At 40.0% G+C, this 21,665-nt stretch overlaps 1 long non-coding RNA gene and 1 pseudogene across 3 annotated transcripts in view; one reads left to right on the top strand and one right to left on the bottom strand.

Moving 5' to 3' along the window:
- Positions 1–21,665, top strand: part of LOC116595979 — a 105,142-nt gene that overhangs the window by 7,726 nt on the left and 75,751 nt on the right. The gene's annotated exons all lie outside the window — the stretch shown is intronic.
- On the bottom strand, positions 16,885–17,079 carry LOC116581034 (annotated as a pseudogene).

Raw genomic sequence — 21,665 nt, 5'->3', positions numbered from 1 at the left:
CTATCAAGTACTCCTAGTCATCATTCCCATTTTAGAGTTAAGTGTCTCCTCCTAAAAAGACGCCCTGATTAAATGAAATTCCAGAAAAATAGTTTCCCAAAGTACCAAGCACCGCCCCTTTAGAGCACCTGCCATAGTTAAGATTGTATACTTAAATGTGTCAATTATTTGATTGATTGATTGATACTTATCCCACTCATGCAGCTGTAGGCTCCATGAGCACAGGGGACATGTCCGTTTCTTCTGAACTATTTCAGCCCCAACACTTAGTTTAGTGCTTGTGCTAAATATGGGCTCAAATATGTTTGGTGACTGAATTACTTTAGATTTTAGGAGAAGTGTTCTTTCAGAATTTGAACCCAGATCCTGAAACTTTGGTTTCGAATTATAATCAGTAAGGAAATAATTGGCATTCTAAACTATTTTTCTAATATTTAGGGGCACCTTGGAGGCTAGCTCAGTCATTAAGCATCTGCCTTCAGGTCAGGTCATGATTCCAGGGTCCTGGGATCAAGCCCCACACTGGGCTCCCTGCTCAATGGGAAACCTGCTTCTCCCTCTCCCACTCCCCCTGCTTGTGTTCCCTCTCTCCCTGTGTCTCTCTCTCTGTCAAATAAATAAATGAAATCTTTAATTAAAAAAATAGACTATTATTCTAGTATTTGAATAGGAAAATACTTAGAATGCCTCAACAACTTCATTCAAGCTAAAATTATTAAACTAGTACGATGACAAGAGCCCAATTAGGAAAATGGAGAAAAGTCAGGTGCTCATTAGAAACGTGATTAGGGGGAGCTACCGCAATTTGAAACAGAATTTTTCTTTGGTCTTTGGAAGTCTGAGATTAGACAGAAAGCCCATGGACTTTTTCTATAGCAAGAGTCCCCACCTGAACTTGAGAAAATGGACTTCTCTATTTCTCTTTGGCTTCCAGTGATCTTCACATGTTAATCTGAGTGCTCAGGAGGGGCTGACTAGAAGGACACCTGAGGATGAAGACTGGTAGAAGAACAGCTGTATTCAGGTTGTCTCTTCCCAGGCCTTACAGAAGTGCTCACGTGTGAGACTTGAGGAATTCCTGCTGGCAGAAGCCCGAAATGTACTAACCAGTTGCTTGAGTGTAACACCCAGTAGGCAATAATCTCTCTTCTTTTGAAGTTAGATTTTTCTGATTTAGCAGGAAGAGCAATCCAAGAGGTGGCTGTGTGTATGTGGTGTTTGTTGTTATTTTGTTGTGTTTTAAAGAGGGCCTTTCAGTAGTACTCAACCATCAGAAAGGATGAATACGCAACTTTTGCATCAACATGGACAGGACTGAAGGAGATTATGCTGAGTGAAATAAGTCAAACAGAGAGAGTCAATTATATGGTTTCACTTATTTGTGGAACATAAGGAATAACATGGAGGACATTAGGAGAAGGAAAGGGAAAGTGAATCTGGGAAATTGGAGGGGGGAGATGAACCGTGAGAGACTGTGGACTCTGAAATAGGGTTTTAGAGAGGAGGGGGTGGGGGGATGGGTGCGCCAGTGGTGGGTATAAGGGAGGGGATGTATTGCGAGGAGCACTGGGTGTTGTACATAAACAGTGAATCTTGGAACACTGCTTCAAAAACTAATGATGTATTTATTTTATATTGACTAACATAACACAATAAAAAAATAAAGAGGGCTTTTCATAGTTCTTTGTTTTGGAAAGAAATTCTAGAGGCAGTACAAAGCTAGATCTTTGTACTTTGAAGCGAGTAGGAAGAAACAAGGGAGGAGATCACTGACATGACAATTGATATGACAGTTATTGTCATAGTTACAATAAAAATTGATGGGGTCGGAACTCCAGTTGTGGTGAAGGAATAGTCGACATTTTAGAGACAGGACTAGGAGGATTTGAGCCCAGTTAGATGTGGGCTGTGAAGAACAGGAAACAAAGCCAGCTCAGGTTTCTAGGTTTGGGCAATCAGTGGATAAGGGTGCTCTTAACTAAATAGGGAATAGAGAACAAGCAGGTTTAGTGGAGTATAAATGTTAGGTTTTTGGCACCTGGGTGGCATCCAAGTGAACATGCCAGAAAGAGAGACGACCTGGCTGGAGAGCTAGATTTTGGAACCTAGATTACACTCCTTTGAGGAATTAGTTTGTTTTTTGTATCAGTTGCAAATCTCATAGCAGCCATGCTGTAAATGTGTATTTCCCAAGGAAGCAGACAAACACCTGTAGCCTATGGTCTTCCTGACAACATGATGAAATATCCTTCATAAGAATGTTTTTTTAGGGACTTGCCTTCACAAGGCTTGCTCTGCACTCCAGTAAAGCAACTTCTGTCCATCAGACAGAGTTTGGGAGCCAAGACTTCTTTGCCAAACCTTAGTCTTTTCCCAGGAACAATGGAGCACAGAGTGTTGGAGGGCAAGTTGTATATATTTAGGGTACAGAACTAATATTGTTTATAGTTTTAGGGAGAAGGGAGTATCCAAGAAGTGAAGGGGAGAATTGGTAGATTACTCAGTGATCTAGCATGGGTAGATGCTGGTGGAGATACTATGGAAAATTGGAACAAAGGACCCTGGTTAGAGTTGAAAGAGTGAGTGAGTGAGTAGCAGGTGTGCTGAATCAACAAGAAAGAAATCTTGGACCACAGATCCCAGATAACTTTGGCAACCTTACTAATAAGTTTGGGAAGGTATCAGCTGTGACATTGTGATTTATAAGATGTGTGATATATATATACACATATACATATATACATGCATATGTATTTGGTCATTTCGGAAAAAAAGATATTTTAGGGGCACCTAGATGGCTCAGTCAGTTAAGCAGTTAAGCTCAGGTCATGATCCCACAGTTCTAAGATCAAGGCCCGCATTGCATTGGGAACCCTGCTTCTCCCTCTCCTGCCTGCTGCTCTCCCTGCTTGTGCATACTCTCTCTCTCTCTCCCTCTCTCTGCCAAGTGAATAAAAGCTTTAAAAAATATGTATTTTGTTCATCTGAATGACAAAATATATATGAGAAATATTTCTCATATATATTTGATCTTCACACATAATTCCTGGCCCATAGCTGCCAAAACTCTTGGAATTTCTAGAGCAATAAGAGCAATGGGAACTTCTTTTGTTAGAATATTTGTTCTTTTTGGTTCACGAAAATGCTACAGAGCCATAAATATGAAATGATGTTTTGTTATTCATAACCAACCCCTTTCCATCACCACTAGGTTTGTTAATGAGATAATTTTTGGAAATTCCCTAACTTTGGGGGGTTCGTTGCCAAGAGAACTAACCTGAGTTTTCAGTTCCACTCTCTGATTTTGGGGGAGGGGAGAGGAGCTGGGTGTTGACTCAATCACTAGTGGTCAGTGATTCAGTCAATCATGCCTATGTAATGACCTTCATAAAAATCCAAAAGGTAGGATCAGAGAGCTGCTTTGTTGGTTAACCAGAACGCTTCCATGGGCTACCATGCCGGGCCCCTAGTTCCACAATGACCCCTTTGTTTGTGCCCTCGCCCTCTGTATCTCTTCATCTGCCTCTTGATCTCTATCCTTTAATATCTTTTGTAATATACTCCTACTCGAGTGGATACATGGGTTTCCTGAGTTCTGTGAGCAGCTCTAGCAAATTAATCGAACCCAAAGAGGGAGTTTTGGGAACCTCTGGTCTATAGCTGTCCAGTCAGAAGCACAGATGACAACCTAGACTCAATACCTGGTGTCAGAGGTCCACGCTAGTAAATTAAGCCCAAGGAGAAAGTTATTGGAGCCCCCAACCTATAGCTAGTTGGTCAGAGCATAGATGATAAGGGGGGGGAGGAGTGTGGAACTGAGCCGTCAACCTGTGGAATCTGATGCAGTCTCTGGGTCGAGCGAGTGAGAATTCGGTTGAATTGAAGGACACCTGCTGGTGTTGGAGAATTGTTCCATGGTATAGAACCACTCCCCCATACACACATTTAAATTGGGGAACAGAAGCGGTGAGTTGCTGGCTCAGTCAGAACGTGTGATTCTTAATCTTGAGAGTAGAGATTAACATTTAAAAAACCTAAAAAGTAAAGAAATTGTCTTTTTAAAAAAACTGGGGCGCAGAACCTTGATCAGCCAAGCATTCTGCTAATCAGTGGTGAAGAAGAGAAGGAGGATGAAACGGAGGGGTCCCCAGGGGCAGGGGCAGTGGGCGAGGAAAGGGTATTCCTTGGGCTACCAGGTGACTCCCTGTCTAGGACAGCCTTTCACAGGTACATTGGATGTTTCTAATTTCAGATCGCTAGTAGTGCGAACATATCCCAATTTAAAACTCAAGCTCTAAAGGACTGGGAAACTTGTAAATTTTCAATAGAGGAAGAATTTTACTATTGTGTAGATGGTTACTTGCTATCAAGGTAATCTTACCTGCCCCTACTTTTTTATGTTTAAAAAGTCCGTTACTCATTCCTGATTCAAAAGCACTTAAAAGATTGAAGAAGCTCCAACATTAAAAAGCATTCTTGTCACTGAACATTATGATTTCACTTTTACGAACACTTTATTGCATGTAAAAGAAAATAAACTTTGGCTGATTGATTTATTTGATTTCCCTTCTGTTGCTATTGCTAAACAAGAGGGGAATATAGGGAGTATCACTGAAAGAGAGTAATTTGTGTTATGTTGTTGAATCAGACAAATCTCACATTTGACAAGAGATGCTATGTAGCTCTGGGAGTTAGGGTGGAATTTGACCCTTTGTAGAAACTTAAGAAAACTGAGGAAAGTGGGACGCCTGGGTGGCTCAGTTGGTTGAGCAGCTGCCTTCGGCTCAGGTCATGATCCCAGCGTCCTGGGATCGAGTCCCACATCGGGCTCCTTGCTCGGTGGGGAGCCTGCTTCTCCCTCTGCCTCTGCTGCCATTCCGTCTGCCTGTTCTCGCTCTCTCTCCCTCTCTCTAATCAATAAATAAAACCTTTCTAAAAAATTTTTTAAAAAAAGAAAACTGAGGAAAGAATGTTTAAACATATTTGATTTAATAATTATTTATTCAAAAACTATTAGCTATTTTAGTTTTCTGTAATTTCTGATAGAGATTAAGTATATTACTTCTTGACCAAGTAGAATTGCATTCAGTACGTATGTTGGCCTCTATTAACATGATAGGAATTTTGCAGACTGTTCTGCAGATGTGGTAGGCCATATCTTTTTTGAGTTTTTTTATTACAATAGTATATATTTCCTACTTGCTTGATTAAGGAAAGAAATGGACTTCTGGTGACTAGTGCCAGGATATCCCATATGGCTCTCAACAAACGGCTGCTGGTTTCCTGACATTCTTTTAGATGCTCTTTCATGCACTAAAATTGCTTAATGGACAGGAGAAGAATCAAATGGACAAACATTGGCAACTCAAATAGAAACTCAGATGACAATTCAAAATGGGTAATTAGGTTTGGTCTGCAGAACTGCAAAAAACCATCTGCCCAAAGACATGCCTGCAGATTCCAGGGGCTACCTTCTTCGAGGGGTACTAAGATTCCAGTTACTCTGTCAAGGTGGAGAACCCAGTAAAGGCAGCAAGAAAAAGGGTCTCAGTTCAAGTTGAAAAACGAATAAACTAAAGTAGGTTATAATCTCCAACAGCATGAGGAAATAAACATTTGGCCTCCTGATGTCCTAGGTCAGCTCCTTTTCACACCCTTTTCATTTTCCCCTCAGGCCCCAAAGGGCTGCTGAAGATTTTCTTTTCTCCTTGTGTTTATGGTGCTGTGTTTTAGAAGCCGATGCCTAATCCAAGCCTAATCCAAGCTCGTTAAGATTACTCCTACGTTTTCTTCTAAGGGTTTTAAGCTTTAACTCTTTCACTTAGGTTTATGAGCCAACCTCATTCTTTTGCATGTGGATATCCAGTGTGTTAACACCATTTATTGAAAAGTCAGTTTATCCCTCATATAATTTTTTTGGCACCTTGTTGAAAAGCAATTGACCATGGGTGCTGGGTGGCTCAGTCAGTTGTCTGCCTTCAGCTCAGGTCTTGACGCCAGGGTCCTGGGATCAAGCCCCATGTCAGGCTCCTTGCTCAGCTGGGAGTCTGCTCCTCCCTCTCCTTCTGCTGCTCCCCCTGCTTGTGCGCGCTCTCGCTCTCTCTCTCTCTCTCTCTGTCAAATAAATAAATAAAATCTTGAAAAAATAAAAATAAATCAATTGACCATAAAATGTAAAGATTTCTGGGCTCTTTTCTTTTCTTTTTTTTTTTAAAGAAGGATCCCCAAACTCCTTCTTTTTTTTATTTTTTCTTAAGAGATTTTATTCATTTATTTATTTGAAAGACAGAGATCACAAGTAGGCAGAGAGATGGGCAGAGAGAGACGGGCAGAGAGAGAGAGGGAAGCAGGCCCCCTGCCGAGCAGAGAGCCCGACGCGGGGCTCGATCCCAAGACCCTGGGATCATGACCTGAGCCGAAGGCAGAGGCTTCAACCCACTGAGCCACCCAGGCACCCCACTGGGCTCTTTTCTAATCCATTGATCTATAAGTCTATCTTTTTACATTTTTTTCTAATAAAGGCATATCTATGCCAGTATCATATTATCTTATATACTATAGCTCTAATAAATTTTGAAATGAGGAAGTCTGAGTCTTCTAACTTTGTTCTTTTATTCAAGATTAGGTTGGATATTCTAGGTTCCTTGCATTTCCTTACGCATTTTAAAAATTCAGCTTCTCATTTTCTTCTAAAAAACTAGCTGGAATTCTGACAAGGATTACACTGAAACTATAAATCAATTTGGGAAATGTTGCCATCTTATTACTAAGTCTTTTGGCCCATAAACATGGGGTGTCCTTCCATTTATTTAGGTCTTTCATTTCTTTCTACAATGTTTATAGTTCTCAGGGTGATAAAAGTGTTAAATTTCTTTGTTAAATTTATTATATTTGATGTTATAAATAGAACTGATTTCTTAATTTCATTTTCTGATTGAGGAACCAGTGGCTCAGAAATATTGTCTAAAGGTCAAAGATGCTAGGATATAGAAATACAACTGATTTTTTTATGTTGGTTTTATATTCTGCAACATTGTTGAACTCATTTATTAGTTGTAGTAGTTGCTGTCTTTTGTTTGTTTGTTTAGTGGATTCCTTGGGATTTCATATATACAAGATCATGTCATCTGGAAATAGAGATAGTTTCACTGCTTACTTTACAATCTAGATACTACTCATTTTTCTTCTCTAATTTTCATGGCTAGAACCTCTACTACAACAGAATTTGTGAGTGGAAATAATTCTCTTGTTTCTGATGGCTAGGGGGAAAATAATCAGTCTCTTACCATTAAATATGTTAAAACATTAAATATGTCTTACCATTAAATATGTTAACTCTGAGTTTTTCATAGATGTTCTTTATCAGATGAGGATGTTTCCTTCTATCCCCAGTTTTGTGGAGAGTTTTTGTCATGAAAGGGTGTTGAATTTTGTCAAATGCTTTTTCTGCATCTGTTGAGATGATCATATGTGGTGTGGTGCTAGACACAGAAGCCTAAGATTTTAGGAAGAATATTGTATTTTCTCCATCAGCTACCTCTACTGCGATATGGAATGTAATGAGGTTAAATACAAAGTCAGGTTAGAACAAAAGACCCCAATAATTAGACAATACAACGGATAGACAAAATTTTTAAACAGGTTGAATGACCATGTGGAACAAAACTAGTCAGCACAACCTAAGGTGGCAAGCTTGCACAAAATTCAGCAAAATTTGCAGAAAGACCTCTGCAACACATCCTGTCATGCTCTCAAACGCCTGCCACATCCTGAAAGTGCTACCAGAAATAATGAACTCTATCCTCATTACTCCATTCATGACACTTGCAGTTTGGGACTTAAGTCATAAAGGGCACAGAACTTACAATTTTTGCCCATTTAACCCTGAGCCTAATCCTTCCCCTTTTGAGTGTACTTTCAGTTTGCAGCTGAAGGTTGTCCTTCCCCTGGTTTGCAAGCTGCATGGCAATAAAGCTTTTCCTTGTCTAGTGAAATCCTTGCATTCCAGGATGTTTTTTGTTGACAAGGTTCTAATGTAATCATTACAGGGGGGAATCAGTGAAACATAGCTGGTTTCCAAAGAGGAATATAGAACTTGACCCATTTAGCAAGCATTCTGATTTTATTGGTTGGTTAGAGTATAGATGAACCAAGTGATAGCCAGAATGGATGATCTGTATTGGAACCAGTAGAGTAGTGGTTTGAGTTGGGCTGACCCTGAGGTACAGATGTGAGTGCAAGTTTTTATTTAGAATATGATTTCAGGAAACACAAGTGAGGAAATAGGGAAGTGAGACAACCATGGAAAAAAGCCAACAGTAGGTATGTTGATGAGCAGAATGACCCAATGGATCAATCCCAGTGGGAGATCCTGGTAGATTATACAGATTAAGTCTTTGAGTTCTCCCATCTGAGGATAAGGAGCTGGGTGTTTATTTACCAACTCCCATCTGTTGATGGCTGGAGGCTGTGCCTGGGGTATTAACTCCCCAGCATTCTCCATCTGTCCTTCAGGGGTCCAGCACTCTCAAGCCGTTGGGAAGGCCCTCAGACAGGATCATCACTCAGTCACTGATTTTTTCCCCACAGGAAATATGGGAAGAGTAAATGCTGAGTAAATCTATGCCTGGCGTCAAAACATCTGCTACATGGTTCCTAAGTTTTTTTGGTTATCTACTAACTACATGGACAATATGATTAAAGTTATAGATTGTCACACTAGAGAAAACAATAAGTGCACATATATATGATTTTGTATTCAATTTATTGGAATTTAAAGTTAACACCTGAAGTGCCAAAGAGCCACTGTCTTTCGAGATCTATGGGAAATTTTGACCTTGTCCCATTTTGCTGGAAAGTGAGTACAGGTTGGTCGAGGCCAGTTAGGGAGTTACCAGTCTTAGACAGCCTTGTGGAAGAAAGTATTATGAAAGAGATTCCATAGTTGTATTGAAATACCATGTTCTTGATGGAGGAATGGGTGACATTATTAGGATTCAGGGTTGTGAAGGAGAGAAGTCCAGGTGTTCTTGGGGCAGGTGGTATAACTAATATACCATTGTAAAAGTGTTGTGAAGAATAGTATCGCTGGAGATTGAATGTTTGTGACATTCAAATTTCTTTTTCTTTTTTCTTTTTTTTTTAAAGATTTTATTTATTTATTTGACAGAGAGAAATTACAAGTACACTGAGAGGCAGGCAGAGAGAGAAAGAGAGAAGGAAGCAGGCTGCCTGCTGAGCAGAGAGCCCGATGCGGGACTCGATCCCAGGACCCTGAGATCATGACCTGAGCCGAAGGCAGCGGCTTAACCCACTGAGCCACCCAGGCGCCCAACATTCAAATTTCTTATGTTGAATCCTAACTCCTGATGTGATGGTATTTGGTGGTGGGCCCTTGGGTATTAATAGGTCATGAGGGTTGAGCCATCATGAATAGAATTAGTGCCTTTATAAAAGACACTCTAGAGTTCCTTTAAAAAAAAAAATTATGTATCTAATATGTATTTGTTTATTTCAGAGAAATAGAGAGAGAGAGAGAAAAAGCCCCGGGGGTGGGGGTGGGGGGTTAGTGGTGATGGAGAAGCAGAGGGAGAGGGAGAGAAGCAGGCTTCCTGGAGCAGAGAGCCTAATGCAGGGCTCAATCCCAGAACCCTGGGATCATGACTTGAGCCGAAGGCAGAGGCTTAACCCACTGAGACCCCAAAGCACCCCATCCTATAGTTCCTTAGCGTCTTCCACCATGTGAATACACAGTGGGAAGAAGACTATCCATGAAGCAGTTCCTTGCCAGGAAATGAATTTGCCAGTGCCTGTTTCTTGGATTTTCCAGTCTTCAGAACTGTGAGAAATGTTTGTTGTTTCAGACACCCAATCTGTGGTATTTTTGTTATAGCAGCTTGAACAGCCTAAGAGAAGTATCTTCCCTAATTAGGTGAATTACAAACTTTGATTTGATTCTGGTAAGGCCATTTAAAATTCAAAACAGTCTGTTTTATATTTTGTTTGTTTGTTGAGTGGGTAATGCTATTGTATGGTTTCAGTTTAAGTAAAGGATATAAATATATATATATATATTTTTTTTTTTTCCTTATGGCCTGCCAGTCATCTCGAATTCCTCCAGAAGCAGTAACTGTTATCAATTTGTAGCGCAGGAGTGTTAATGGTTGTGGGAGAGATTAACAATAGCTAGGAAAATTAACCAGTATTGAAACAGTAGCCATAATTACCATGATGTCATCATGACCTTGGAACAAAAGCAATATCAAAAAAACATCATAGTCCCCCATGCCTGCTCCGCTTTGAGAAGGAGGCTTTTTGGTTTACTGGTTTTGGCTTATCAAGATTTCTGGCATGGCATTGACCTTTTATATTTTGACCTGAATACTTTCTCTCATTGTGGTGGATTAGAGTCACCGGATAGCTCTTATGACTGAGTTATGTCTTAAAAAATGCCTGGTAACTCCCTGGTGGGGATGTAGTGTGAAAGTTTTTGGTTCTTGCCCATGTTGTGGGTCAAGACAGGCAGCAGTCTGGTCTGTTACCGAGACAGAGCCTCTCTCTTAAACAGAAGCTGGTCAATGTAGGTATCATAAAGCAACTCGTAAAGGCCCGAGAATTATTTTCCTTTGTTTATTTTCCAAGAGGACCTATGAATTCAAAAGAGAGTATGTGGTGGCAACATCTTTGATTTACCTGGTTCTTATGTGGTTGCCTGAATCACTGGGAATAGTGGGGAATAATGGGGAAGGGGAACTGTGGTTTTTGTGCCAAAAACTCCAATTTTGGAGTGGCAAGAATATAGGTGTTTCAGAAAATAAAGCAAGAAAATACTGGGATCATTTCTATTTCTTAAGTAATTTAAATAAATAAATGACGCCCCCCCCCCAAAAAAAAGTGGGGAGGTGGGTGAAGAGGAGAAACTGTTGTCCATGATTGAGCTTCTTGCCTATTGGCCAGGCTTGTGGTTCTGGTGATTTTCACCACAGCCCAGCTTCCCCTAAGGAATACTGCCAAGTCTGTAAGACTAACTTGCTGCCCAAGAAGTTTTGGTCTTGGGTTCTCTGTGTGTGTGTGTCTGTCTCTCTGTGTCTGTATTATTTTTAACAGGCTGGTAGTTCTACATGGTCTGAGTCATTTGGGAGAGAAGTGCGCACAGGAACGAAAAGATGATTATGACCTGTGTTAGTTCAGGTCCTTCAAGAAGCCGATGTCAAGACAGGATTAGAAGTACATGAAATTTCTTGGGGAAAATGCCTTTGGGGATAAATGGAGAGAGAGGGAATAGAGTTGCTGAGAGAGCTTCTGACACCTGTGAAGGAGAGAGGAGAGGAAGGAATGGAGGCTGGGAAGAGGCTTAGAACGCAGAGCAGTTCTAAATGTTTCAGGCAAGGACTCCAATGAGGAGTCCTCAAGCCAAAGTCACTAGTGACGAACGAGCCTGCCTTTGTTTCACTGCCATACTTGATCATCTGCCAGGAGCAGCTAGTGGGCAGCTTGACCTGGGAACCCATGTTGTGTGGGATTCAGAGCGCAAACCTGGGGTTGTTCCCCAGGACTCATGGAGATAGGACTGTTTTTATAATTTTGAAGATATCTGCAAAAATTTGTGTGGGAGTTTGGAATATTTCAAAGTTGTAGGGGAGGGGTGGTGACATTTCATTGAGAATAACAGCAGCCGAAACAACCAATATTTACATGTGCATCAAGTTCTTGCTAAGTGCTATACATGCATTAAATCATGCACTGCTCTGATGATGTGAAGTAGTGTAGTAGATAGAGCTCTCTCAGTTGGAAATGACAGACCTAAAATTTACCTGGATGGGAAAAGAAAAAATTTATAGAATTTATCTGCTCTCATAACCAAGGTGTCTCAGAGCTGGGATTAAAGGGGGGCAAGTGAGGTAGGTGATGTAAGTGCACAGCAGGATCCTATTTTTATTTTAAAAGTCAATATTTTTTTCGATCATGGATTTTTTTACATTAATTTTGATTTTTAAAAAATGTGTTTTAAAATACTTTTTTTTTTAAATGACAGGTTTTTCTTTTTTTCACATCCCTTTAAATTTTGTTCCTGAGATGAGTGCCTCACTTGCCTGTCCTTAGTTCTGACCCATAACTGAATCTGGAGGTTCAGATGACCACAGCATGAGTCAACTCCTTTGGATCTGCTTAATTTTGGTAGGTGCTTTCTACATGTGGATTTTAGCAATCACAGTTTTATTTATTTATTTATATTCTATTTATTTATTTGACAGAGAGAGGCACAGCAATAGAGGGAACACAAGCAGGGGGAGTGGGAGAGGGAGCAGCAGGTTCCCCGCTGAGCAGAGAGCCCGATGGGAGGCTCAGTCCCAGGACCCTGGGATCATGACCTGAGCCGAAGGCAGACACTTAACCGACTGAGCCACCCAGGTTGCCCTAATATATCGTTCTCCATTAAATAACTGTATCAAGGATATTTTGTTAATTGAAGAAAAGATATAAAACTGTATCTAGCATATACCACCATTTGTGTGAAATATATGTGTGTATGCATATGATCATTATTCCTGGAAAGATAAATAAAAAAACCAATAATAGTTATTCCTTCTGAGGAGGATTTTTGGGTGGCTAAGAGAAAATAGGAGGAAAACTAAGTTTTTACTCTATATCCTTTTATGTCTTTTGAAAGTCATGTTATATGAATGTATTACCTATTCAAAAATTAATAGATTTTAAATACTCTCTTTTTTTCTAATGAATGTGTGATAGATACCATTATAGTTTTCAGGCAAGAAGACAGGTCTCTGTGCTCCTGGAGAAGATTTAGTCTTGGAGTAAATCAGGCCTTAATTTAGTAGAAAATAAAATTCATTATAAGATATCTGGAGTGTAACACAGTCAAAATGGCATGACTGTGTTTGAATGGTCAGTATTAAGGTGGAAGGCAGTTTTCATTTTTTCACTCCTGACTTCCCTTACTCAAAATGAGGTACAAGCAGACATACAAACCAGGCATACTAGAATTTTTTTTTAAGATTTTATTTATTTATTTGACAGACAGAGATCACAAGTAGGCAGAGAGGCAGGTGGTGGGGGTGGGCGTGGGGAAGCAGGCTCCCCGCTGAGCAGAGAGCCCGAGGTGGGGCTCAATCCCAGGTCCCTGGGATCATGACCTGAGCTGAAGGCAGAGTCTTTAACCCACTGAGCCACCCAGGCACCCCTAGAATTTTTTTTGAAGATTATTTTATTTATTTGAGAGAGAGAGCTCAAGCAGGAGGAGTGACAAAGGGAGTGAATCTCAAGTCGACTCCTTGCTGAGCACAGAGGCAGGACATGGGGCTCAGTCTCATGACCTTGAGATCATGACCTGAACTGAAATCAAGAGTTGGCGCTTAACCAACTGAGCCACCCAGGTGCCCCAGGCAAATGTCCTGAGATTAAAGAGACAGAAAACAAATATTAATTGATAATGGCAGTCTGTGCCTGATAGTAAGTACAAAGTACAACTCATTACTGACCCCTGCCCTTAGCAATGAACATGGGTTTTCTTGTCAATAATGTTAATAGCTGTTATGAGCCTTTAATGAACATTAATATCCAGAATTCCAGGAGCACTTGGATGTTGAATCACAGGGGATATATTCTGATTTTATGAAACCCTATGTTCTAAAGACCAAAGAATTAAGAGAGTACCTCAGGTTACTGTGGTGGGTGGTGGTCCTCATAATCGTGAGGAAACATAGGTGCCTCCATGAATTTCCTACTCTAGTTGGCAGTAGGGGGTCATGACAGTGACAGCAAGAGCTAAAGATTCTAGAATATAGTTGCTAGGCTAGGTGATGGCAACATATGCTTCTCCAAAGAGGAGACTATGAGAACCATTAGAAAGAATGGTGATTCAGTAATAATGAATAGAATTACCTTTTGTTTGTTACTATGCTAACCCAATTAGGTCCAGTTTCTGGTATTAAAATCCTTAAAAAAAAAAAAAATCTTCAATACCAAAATTTACTCACTGAATGTGTCAATTCCTGAAGAGCTCAGGGGCAAATGATAATTGACTTTTATGAACATGAAAATGGTAATTCAATTTTGAGTCTGTACCTAACAAGGTCAATGTCTGTAAAGCTTCCAAGATCAATATCAGGAGGTGATGGAGGGTTATATGGATGTGCAGGAACAATGGGGCCAAATGGATCTCCCATTACAGAAGGTGGAAGAGGGCGCTCAGCTCTGGATATGGCTAGATTTGCTGCTTCTGGTAATTTCTTCTCCAGACTATTTATAAGTCTGGAAGAAACAGCTTTTGTACTTCATTTTCATCATCTTTTTTTTTTTTTTTTTAATATGTTGAACTTTGCTTGTATGAACACAGTTGCCATTAATAGGTTGTTTATTCATGTCTGCCTGGACTTGTTAGATGAAGTGCCCGGTTGGTATATTTAGATTCAGTGTTCTCCCCCCTTAATGGCTTTAAATCACTATTGATTATTATTTAACATTTATATAACTTCATCAGAGGTAGACACAGAGAGAAGCAAAGAGCTCAGTCCATCTTACTCATTTTGCAAATGTTGATGCTGAGTTTTGGGGGGGCAAAAGGTATTAATCTATCCATAGTCAGAGGAACATTATTTTGCTAAAACTAGCTGACAGTTTGGAATAATATATTTTGTTCACTTATAACAACATACCCAAATGGATTAAAGAATTTTTAAAAATGAATAAAATAACTAAAGGAATATATATGTGTGTGTATGTGTGTGTACATGTGCCTATACATATTTAGGGGCTAGAAATTTAATCCAATTCAAAGACCTTTACTTTTGACTTATTTTTGGTAAATTTTATTGAAATATGCATACAAAAAAAGTATGCAAATCATAAGTATGCTGGATGAATTTTCACTGAGTGAACACTCCTGTGTAATTACATAAAAGCAAAGGAAGAAAGCATAAGGGAAATGATTGATAAGATTGACAACATAAATAATTTAAAACATCTGTATGTCAAAATATGTCAAACAGAATTAAAAGGGAAAATGATAAACTGGAAGAATGTTTGCAAATACATGACAAGGCTAATTACCTTAATATTTAATTGTTTTCAAAGAAAAAATCTTTAAGGAATTTGAATACCCTAGTTATAAAATAAAGTACACAGGAGGCAATGCAATATGAGGGGAAAAAAATATCCTTCACTGGGAATTAAAGAAAATGGCTATACTAAAAATGTCACACCCCATGATAAAAAGGTGCTGGAAATAGGCCTTTGCATGCATTTCTAGTGAGTGCACGAGTGAGGTTTAGTGTTACTGTGGGGTAGGGGAAGGGACAGTGGCTGTGTGCAGTTTGCAGTAGGTAGGTACCATGAGCCTGCAGCATGTATAGACACTTTCTTTTTTTTTAAGATTTTGTTTATTTATTTGACAGATGGATCACAAGTAGGCAGAGAGGCAGACAGAGAGAGAGGAGGAAGCAGGCTCCCCGCTGAGCAGAGAGCCCAATGCGGGGCTTGATCCTAGGACACTGGGATCATGAACTGAGCTAAAGGCAGAGGCTTTAACCCACTGAGCCACCCAGGCGCCCCTAGACACTTTTGCCATAAAATTCTACTTCTAGAAATTGCTTGAAGTAAATAATAGTAAAACACAAAAAATAACTTAAAATATCTGAAATAGGAGTTTGGTTAAACAGAGTATAGGTTCTCCAGCCATTAAAAAACATCACAGAAGAATACTGAATAGGATGAAAAAAATTACAGTATGGTATGTGAAGACATCAAAATATAAAATTAAATGTGTGCAAAGAATTCAGGTTTTGAAATAAATGGTATATACATATATTTTTTAAAAATACTGATAGATCTTACATTAAAATATTAACAGGTTTGGGGTGCCTGGTTGCCTAGTCAGAAAAGCCTGCAACTTCTGATTTTGGGGTCATAAGTTCAAGCTCCATGATGGGTGTAGAGATTACTAAAAAAATAAATAAATAAACTTAAAAAAAATGTGAACAGGCTTAAATCTGGCTGAAGAAGTATGGGTTATTAGTTTTTCTCCTTATGCTTTTCTATATATTCCAAGTTTTCTGTAGTGAATATTAATTCTCTAATCAGACAAAATAGAGGTAATAAAAATAATAAAGGTTTTTTTTTAAAGTTTTCTACAGTGTGATTGCATAGAGTCTGTATCCTAAGCAGTAAAAATGTCCTCTTTACATATGCTATCTGCATATAAAAGAAATAAAAATACAGACTCATTTTATCTTCCCTAAAAGTGTGAAGATGGGGCACCTGGGTGGCTCAGATAGTTAAGCGTTGCCTTCGATCAGGTCATGATTTCCAGATCCTGGGATCGGAGCCCCATGTCAGGCTCCCAGCTCCGCAGAGAGTCTGCTTCTTCCTCTCCCTCTGCCTCTCCCCTTGCTTGTGCTCTCTTTCTCGCAAATGAATAAGTAAAATCTTAAAAAATAATAATAATTTAAAAGTTTTAAAAACATGAAGAAATTTTATCCTCCTCTGGAAAGATGTACACATTATGGTTGCCTTTCTGTGGTGACATTATGACAAGCATTCAACATGTAACACCAGGATTAATCAAGAATTACCACTATTAAACTACCAAGGGAATACTCTTGACAAACAATAGAGATACATATTCTCCTGAAACACCACTAGTTAAAATGTATTAGATTGCTAGCGTATCACATTACTATGATAATTCTCAGCGCTGTTTAAAGTGTTTGACTGCATTCCGCTGAATTACAAGTATATAAATATAAGCTTTTATTGATTTGTCTAATAGGACAATCTGTCAAATTTATGCCATGGGAGGATTACATGAATATTTCTTTCCTCTTGTTATGCAAAAGATGTTGCCATTCTGTCTTTGTATGGATAAAGATGGAAGACCATCTTTGAACAGATCATTATACCTTGTGTATCCTAGAAGGCATGGACTGACTATAGGAGAAAGGTAAAAAGAGGCGTTTAGTTTAAAGCCGGCTCTTGAACTGAGAAGTGGGAAAAGTTTTCAATTAGCAATAATCGCGCCTCGGATAAACCTCATTGGCTACGATACTGCCACTGCGCAAAGCTTGAACTGAGAAGTGGAAGGAAAACATTTACATCAGGAGCCCAGAGGTCTTCCGAAAAGGGAGACGAATTGCCCTAATCCTTGCCCCCAAGTTTTCTACCTGAGGATGGTTTCAGGTAGATTCATAGATTTGGACTGGGTAGTACCATCTGAGGCCCAGGTGCCAGTGATGCAGCGGGGCCCCAGAAATGAGACTGTGGGAGCTAGACTCTGGCTTGACCCTCAGTCAAAAGGGGAAGCAGGACTGGGAGAAGTTGGCCCTGCAAGTCTGTCCTGAACCAGAAGTTCACAGTAGGTGAACTAGTACGATGTTTTTCAGCGAAAGAAGAGAGATCATGTTAAGTCCCATTTCTAAGCAGCATTTACTTCAGGTATGCAATATAAAAAAACGAAACAAGTGAAACTAAAGGAATTGTTGAAATTGGGCATCAGGACATAGCTCTTCACAACAAGAGATAATATTTTTCTTTTTTAAGATTTTGTTTATTGATTTGAGATGGAGCAAGAGAAAGAGCACAAGCGGGGCAGAGGGAGAGGGAGAAGCAGGCTCCCCACTGAGCAGGAAGCTGGAGCAGGGGCTCAATCGCAGGACCCTGGGATCAGGAGCTGAGCTGAAGGCAGACACTTAACCAACTGAGCCACCCAGGTACTTCGAGAGGTAATATTTTTAAAAGACTTGTGAAAAGGACTTACGAAAAATATAACGAGGTTGGAATTGTGCTTATTTTTTAATAAAATCTTTATATTTTAGCTGACAGTATTTAGCATCTTGCTCAGAGAAGATCAAGAACCTTAGCACTCCTGCGAATCCTCCCAGTGTTGTTTATTTAGGCTATTATTATCATAGTTATACATTTCATGATTTTTAACATTTATTGTCCAGTCTAGCAAAATTTCCATAGTGACTTAGTGTCATTTCTCCGTTTTAACAGAGCCAGTTCTCACTGTCATTTTCTTCACCAGTTTCTCTTGTTTCTGAGCTCCTTGCTTCAATCTCATAATTGGCTCATTTTTCTTACCAAGTAGTTCTTTTAACGGGTGTTGTGTTGCCTAATGTTTTTGACTTATGACAATATCTACCTGTTACTTTGTTCCTTGTTTTTAATTCAGAAAAATTTTAAGACTTTATTTTTTAGTAATCTCTATACCCAAGTGGGGCTTAAACTCACAAGCCCGAGATCAAGGGTCACCTGCTCCACGGATTAAGCCAGCCAGGCCCCCCTCTGTTACTTCTATTTTTGAATACTGTCTTCTCTGAATCGATTATTCTTGGGTCACACTTTACTTCTCTTTTTGAGGATTGTTTTAGTTATCTATGGCTGTGTAACAGGTCACTCAATATTTGAGCTATTTACAACACACCTTTGTTGTGGTATGCAGTCTCTGAGTGTCAGGAATCCGAGAGTGGCTTGGATGGGTCGTTATGGCTCAGATCTCCTGTTAATGTGTTCAAGCTGTGTCATCTCAAGGGTTCACAGGCCCTACATCTACTTCCAAGATGGCTCTCTCATATGGTTGTTCCCTGACTGGTAGCACTCGACATCAGTTCCTCCTTGCCTTCACCTTTGCATAACCTACCCTAGAATGCGCTACCCAAGAGAAGGTGAGAGTACAACCAGGACTGAAGCCGTAGTGCCTTTTTATAACCCAGTCTTCGAGGTGACATACCACTAACTCTGCAGGATTCTATTGGTCACACAGTCCAACCCTGCTAAGGTGAGAGAGTGGACTACACAAGAGTTTGCACACCAGGAGATGGAGATCATGCAAGATCATCTTGGAAGCTGGCTAATACTGTTCTTTTCCTTCTGGTGTTGAGTATTACCATAGAGAAGTAGGAAAGCAGCCTGAATTCCTTCCCTTGCTAGTAGTTTACCTATAAAAACTAGATGGCTAGAAAAAAATCTTTATTTTTGAAGCTCTTTAGTTTGGGAGTTGAATGTTCTATATCGGATTTTCTTAGAGGTGATTTTTTTCTTTTTCCTGGAGATTCAGTTTTTGTTTCAGTTCAGGGATACTTTTAAAATCAGATCTTTGAATAAAACTTTTCTTTCATTTTTGGGTTCTCTTCTTCAAGATGAAGGTAAAAAGGGGGCAGAGCTACTTACTGTATGGAGTGCAGAAAGCAACATCTTCCCCTTGCTTCTTACCAGTAAAAACAATCTTAGTACCTTGTTTAGCTCAAGCTATAGACTGAATGCTTCTGTCCTCTCAAAATTCCTTTGTCGACATCCTAAACCCCAACCTGATGGTACAGGAAAGCGGGTCGTTTTGGAGGAGATTAGGTCATCAGAGCAGAGCCTCTCATGAAATAGGACTAATGCCTTTCTAAAAGAGACCCCAGAGAGCTTGCTTGCCCTTTCCAGCTCGCGAGGGCACAGTGAGAGGATGGCATTCTATGAAGCAGGAAACAGGCTCTCACTAGATCCTGAATCTGCCAGCACCTTGATCTTGGGCTTCCCAGCCCCAAGAACTGTGAGAAGTAATTTTGTGTTGTTTATAAGCCACCCCATCGATGATGTTCTGTTAGAGCAGCAGCCTGAACAGACTGAGACTGTTTCTAATAAGCACTCAGTAATGTTAACTAAAGGCTTTATGTGCATCACATCACAATTCAATCAGGTAAGGGCTGTTAAAATTCCCATTTGTTAAATGCACAGACACCCATTCATATTAATATGCCTGGTAAGTGGCAGAGTTGAATTTGAAGCCAGGCCCTCTGACTTCATAGATCGGGCAAAGCAAAATGTTGTCTTCTACATCCAGATGTCGGGCCCTCAGCTGCACACTCAGTACCAATGACAGCACCTTCAGCAAACACCGGCATCACTGCTGCCATTCAGCAGATGGGGAGTTACCAGAGTCCTGTCTAATACGGGCAGTGAAGTGGAGAAGGAAAGGAGAAACAGGGTCCCAAGAACTTGACCAAGTTGCTTATGGAAGAATAGTCTCCCGTTCCCCTTAGACGAATTCTGGAGGATATGAGAAAACTGGACTTCCCAAAGAAATAAAAGCAGATCTGGGGAAATACAAATTTATGGCTGCTGTTGCCCATAGTTCTACCCGAAGCCTGGCTCACCTAATTGTAAATATAAGCGGAATGAAGTTATTTAGACTATGTCTAGTCACAAAGGGTTGACTCAACCCTTCTGCAGTAGGGTGTTGGAAAAGCCTTTAGCTGAAAGTAAGATAAGCAGCTCTCTACTTGCTCTCTCGATCTGGCTCTCATCCACCTGCTGGTCCTTTTGAAACTCTCATACCAGTCTTCACCCTGGGTTGTATCATAGTTTCACGCCAGGCTGGGAACTTCCTGGAACGGGGCTGGGGGCAGGAAATAGAAACTGTATAAATGCTGTCTGTGTACAGCTGTTCAAGGTTCAAGCTGAAACACTCAGTTTACACCCAGGACGTGCTGATTGTTCTTGATACTTGTTTCTATTTGCTCCAGCCAGCTCTGTGTACGTAGTATGAGTCTCTTGCTCTCTGCACATGGTTTCCTTTGCTTCCACTGCTGTGGTGGGAGGGTTTTATTCATGGCCTGCTTTTAGAGGGAGGTTCCAGATGGAGTGCTTCATGAGGACGCTCCCACTATTCAGAAGCAATTTAGTTCAGTTGTCTGGGGCATTACTCAATGTCGTTGCCTTGCCCGCATCCCTACTGCATTATTTATGATTATCACATAGCTTGAAGCAAGACATACATCTGCCTGTGAAGAACCAATTGGTAACAGTGAGGAGTTGGAGTCTGATTGCTTTAGATTCTAGTCTGGACCTTGTTCTTCCTAACTGTGTGACTTTGGGCAAAATACTTAACCTCTCTAATCCTCAGTTTCCTTGGCTGTAAAATGACAATTAAATGACACCCAGCAAGAAATACAAAAAAGCAGCCCTCCCCCCTCTCCCTTCTTTGGCAAGTTTTGAATACTTACAAGACAGTTCCTTGCTATTTATTTACTTATTTTTAAAAATCTTTTTGGGAAAGGGCGGGGGAAATAATGTTAGGAACTAATATTTTTATTCAGGGTTGTGAGAACACTTTAGCTCTCTGAAATTTACAGTTCTTTTGTTCTTTGTTTACCAACTGCTTCTGACAAAATGTAAAAAAAAAAAAATAGATTTTTCTCAGTGATTTGACTCTCTATATCAAGTGATTTTCAGTCTGCTAATGATTTCCTCAAACATAGAATTCCTGAATTTCTTGGAGGTTTTTAAATTAAATAAACAACAATAAGAAATTTATTCAAAAGTACATGTTGGTGAGTGAAGAACTAATGGCAGGGTTTTTTTTATTATTGTGGTAAAATATAGATAATATTTACCATTTTAACCATTTTTTATGTGCACAGTTCGGTGGCAGCAAGTACCGTCAGAGTGTCATGCAACCATTACTTTTTTTTTTTTTAAGATTTTATTTATTTATTTGACAGACAGAGATCACAAGTAGACAGAGAGGCAGGCAGAGAGAGAGGGGGAAGCAGGCTCCCTGCTAAGCAGAGAGCCTGATGTGGGGCTCGATCCCAGGACCCTGGATCACGACCTGAGCCGAAGGCAGAGGCTTTAACCCACTGAGCCACCCAGGCGCCCCTCAT

This window comes from Mustela erminea, chromosome 1, assembly GCF_009829155.1.
Source record: "Mustela erminea isolate mMusErm1 chromosome 1, mMusErm1.Pri, whole genome shotgun sequence".
Classification (NCBI taxonomy): domain Eukaryota; kingdom Metazoa; phylum Chordata; class Mammalia; order Carnivora; family Mustelidae; genus Mustela; species Mustela erminea.
Note: the sequence above shows the minus strand (reverse complement) of the source record. Positions and strands in the feature narration are given on the sequence as shown.